Raw genomic sequence first — 4,389 nt, 5'->3', positions numbered from 1 at the left:
ATCCCAAGTATCTACTTTTATAGTGAATTAATTTTGAATCTTGAGTTTTCTCATCATACAGTTTTATGAGATAAGTAGGAAAAGTTATAGCAACAACCTAAAAAAGGAGTACTGTATTTTCCGGTGTATAAGGTGACTGGGGTGTATAAGATAACCCCCTACATTTCCTGTTAAAATATAGGGTTTGGGCTATACTCGCCATATAAGACTACCCCTCTTCCGAGGTACAACAAATAGCCAATCAGCCTCCATTTTATTTCCAGTGCCTTTCTCCAGCTTGGAACTGAACCAGGTGGTTTTTCCTTCCAACACTCCCTTTCCCCAAACGGGACCCCAGATGAATTGGGTTAGCTTCTTTTGGTGACGGGGGTGAGGTGGGGAGGGAACAGGCTTCAGTCCAATAGGCCGAATATCTGAGACCCGCATCGCTGCTTTGAAAGCCTCAAGGCAACCTATGGGCACAAATTTACCAACATATTGTTTCTGGCACCTCACTTAAGCGGTGCTTTTCTATCTCTACCTACTCTCCACACCATCTGAATTACTCTGAGCATCTCCCTCCTGCAATGCCTACAAGGCTCCACTTTCGACTTTCAAAAGAGAGCTTAAAGCCACGCCTGCCTTCCTCTCAACGCCATCCTTTTCTTCCTCCTCCTCCTCTAATTCTAATCCAAGGCCTGAGAAGCACAAGGAAGCTTGTAGGATCAGAGGAGGTTTCATGCAGAAATGACAATGATCCATATTAGATCGAGGTCTCTCAAGTCTGCAACTCCAGACCTGTGGATCCAAGACAACTCTTTTGAGAGCGTTCAGGTGGCTCTCTTTGGGAGATCCTGGGAATCTCGGTACTGGCTAAAACACATTTAATTTTGTCTTGTGGTGGGTTTGCTCTTCCGCATTCATTTTGCTCATCCATTCCATCTTTTCGACTTTTTCCCTGTTGGGATATGGACCCTTTGCAGGAAGATCCGCTTGGGTGTCTTTTCTCTCCTCCCGATATGCTTCAGCAAAAGTCTTCTGTTTCTCATCCAAGAAGCTTCTTCAGAACCATACTTTTGGTTTTATATATGTAGGAGGGCTATAATTTCTAGATGCTGTATTGTGGTCTTTGCTATGAGTCACGAGAATGGTGGTCCCATGGTTTCCTCTGAGTTGTTGGTATATTTGTCCCTCAACTTAAAGTGGGCAGTGAGGCAGAGATTGAGGAGATCTATGAGTCTGGGTATTTTCAGCTTGGTGTATTTGGTGAGGTTGAGTGTGTTGTGTGGTACTACAACCATGGTTTCTTTCACCAGTTCTGGATCAATGGATACAAGGAGTGCTGTGGCATTGAATGAAACAATAATGTCATCTTCTTCTATTATTAGATCTTTGATTTTTCTGAAGACGCTGTAGTGGGGCATTGATGGAACATTCACACCCCTCTGCTCAAGCTTTTCATAAGTTATTTTCTTATGTTGTATGTTGGGGTCCCTGGTAATGATACAATTGGACAAAGAGGTTTATCAGGCTTGTGTATTTTGGGTTACCCACAGAGGTATGCCCAGAAGGGTCCATTGTTTTTCACTTGCCCTGTTCTTTTGTGATTCTTTCCTGGTTGGGTTGTTGATCAATCTCTTAATCACATTATCCAGCTTCTGTACTGGATTGGTGTTTATTGAGATGTAGGTTCCCTTGTATCTCACTAATTCTTCACCTTTTTGAATGTATTATGTGGTGGCGCAGTGGGTAGAGTGCAGTACTGCAGGCCACTTCAGCTGACTGCTAGTTCAGCAGTTCAGCGGTTCAAATCTCACCGGCTCAGGGTTGACTCAGCCTTCCATCCTTCTGAGGTGGGTAAAATGAGGACCCAGATTGTGGGGGCGATATGCTGACTCTGTAAACCGCTTAGAGAGGGCTGAAAGCCCTATGAAGCGGTATATAAGTCTAACTGCTATTGCTATTGCTATTGCTATTCCTGATAACCACGATTTGGTATTTGTCTGCTGGGAGGATGGTAATGGCTTGGTCCTCCTTTAGGTTTTGAGCACTGCTTTGTGTCGGTTCTGCTTCTGTGCACTTCCGAACTAAGGTATGATTTCTGGATATTTGTGGCAGGTCCTGTAGTTTTACAGTAAATGCTACTTGCAAAGCTGCAAAAAACTCTAACTGATCAATATTGGGTGTGTTAAAGTTGAGATTTTCTGCAGGTTATTGTAGCCTGCAATGGATAGTGATTAGCTAGATATATATTGATTATCCATTCAGGTTCAGGTACCTCTTCGCTTCTGAGATTTAGCTTGAGCAGTTTGGTTTTGGAGTTTCATTTTCCTTTTTTTCAGCTTGTCTTTGAGATATAACCTTGATGGTGGTTGTAGCATTTTTGTGTTGCTCTGGGGTTTGTTCTATTGTAAATGTGTTTTTTATTTTCCATTTTCATTTTCGTACAGTCACATATATACTGTGCATAACCGGGGTCATATAACATTAAACAATAAACACAGCCATTCCTCTTGTCAACAAAACCTCCCAAAATAAAGACCCAATGTACGACCCTCCATACACCCTTTCTTTTGCCCCCCTCCATCTTTCCATCTTCCCTCCATCATTCCCCTCTACCCTACTTCCCCTCCTCCTCTACCACTCCCCTCTCCCGGTACACTCCCTCCCTTCCTTCTCACCCTCCCTCCAGTCCTCTCTCCCACCCTCTCTACCCGCTCTGGGGTTTGTTCTAGTTATTCCTTGAGGCTATCTATGCCATGCTGATATTTAGTCTGAAGTGAGCATGCATGATCATTAATGGTATCATTTTTCAGCCACTTTGTTGAGCCGAAAATATTTTCCTGGTCATTTTGACCTATTTGAGATCAGCGTCGAAGCAGGATTGCAAGTAAGGTCATCTGCAGTCAGGTAATGTCTCAGTTGGATTTCTGCAAAGCAATATACATGGACTGTCTTTGATGACAAAAGCTTAAAATAATACCAATTTTAATAGAATTTGGATTAAGATGGGGCATTTTATGTCTAGTATGGCAACTAAAAAATGATTGCCTGCCTGCTTAATTATTTCCATTTCCATGCAAGATGGGACTTATTTTTTTTAAGTCCTAAGTAACTCAGGACCAAAATCTCAGAAACTTTGTGGATTTTCACCTTCTTCCAAATTGTTCAATATTTCAAATGCTGATGATAAATGGATATTTTACTATGGTCATCTGAACCTATATTATTCACAGCAATCCACCATAACGCTGACATGAATTGCATGATGATGCAATCAGGCAAATTCCCATGATTTTTTTGATTTTTTTGTTGCTACCGTCTTAAGATTCAAAGTTCTGATCTGAGATACATTTAACAGAAGCCATTGTGATTTTTGTACCGATCCCCAAATATTTTTCACACACCATTCATCCACATGTTGGTGACCTGATAGAGAAACCCATTTAAAAATAATATTGATTCCTTTTGGCACAGGAGTTGCTTCAGTAATTGTGGCACCAGATAGGGATGATGTCATGAATAACTGTGTTTGATCTGAAACACAAAGAGGGAAGCTTGTCTCCAATCATCAAAAGAACAGTGTTCCAGAATGATACAAAGGAAGAGTTCTTTTGTTCCTCTCACCAGAGGTGTCCTGACTGATCTCAATGGATCACTAGTTTCATTCACTTCAGACCAAGCTCAAAGAGATTTGGAAACATCATCACTGGATATTTTAATTCCTTGCCTCTTGGAAGCCTTGTGTATTGCTGAGAGCTCAAGGTAGCAAATCTAGGGGTCTCTTTGTATGGTGAATTATACAGAAGCGGTTACAGCAGCTGGGTGTGACTTTCTGCTCAGTTGAACCTCCCTCTCTCAAGAAGTATAATGGCTTTCAAAATTACCTCATTATCCTGTTTTTTTGTCCCTCTCTCTGTGTTCCAAGCTGGCTAAATTGAAGATGACTCGTCCAGTTTCCTTTCCAGAAGAAAGGAAGGAACACTCTACACTCTGCATCTATCAGTGACTCATGCAAGATAAATAGATAATTTAATGTGTGCTTTATTCTCTCTAACTGCAGCCGCAGAACTTGAGATGGGTTTGGGGGGGGGATATTTAACTAAGTATATGCTCTCACTAAAGGAACCCCTCATCAGCAAAATCCCCAAGGAGTATTTGCTTTACAGGGCTGAGGCCAGGCCTTTAGCCTTCACCCCTGTATTCTTCCTGCGATGATATCACTGGAAGTCAGGTTTGTTTTCCTGATTTGGCAGTCAGAGAAAGAACTGTTGACACAGAGTTTATGCAAGGAGTGGAAATAAATGACGAAGCCTTTCTATGTGTTGCTTATTGGTGTGTATGTTTTTTCGTAATAACGGGAAGCATATGTACTCCCCTGTCAATCAGGCAAAGTCAAATTAGAATGTG

General features: G+C 41.8%; 1 long non-coding RNA gene across 1 annotated transcript; it reads right to left on the bottom strand.

The window, feature by feature from the left end:
• Nucleotides 1-207: 207 nt before the first annotated feature.
• Nucleotides 208-3,940, bottom strand: LOC116505443. Its single transcript, XR_004254938.1, has 3 exons — nt 3,867-3,940; nt 2,837-2,909; nt 208-452 (listed from the first exon to the last, which is right to left on the bottom strand). It is a non-coding gene; the product is annotated as an uncharacterized LOC116505443 (long non-coding RNA).
• Between the last annotated feature and the right edge of the window lie 449 nt (nt 3,941-4,389).

Source organism: Thamnophis elegans, chromosome 3 (genome assembly GCF_009769535.1).
Source record: "Thamnophis elegans isolate rThaEle1 chromosome 3, rThaEle1.pri, whole genome shotgun sequence".
Taxonomy (NCBI): domain Eukaryota; kingdom Metazoa; phylum Chordata; class Lepidosauria; order Squamata; family Colubridae; genus Thamnophis; species Thamnophis elegans.
This window is presented reverse-complemented; position numbering and strand designations above follow the sequence as displayed.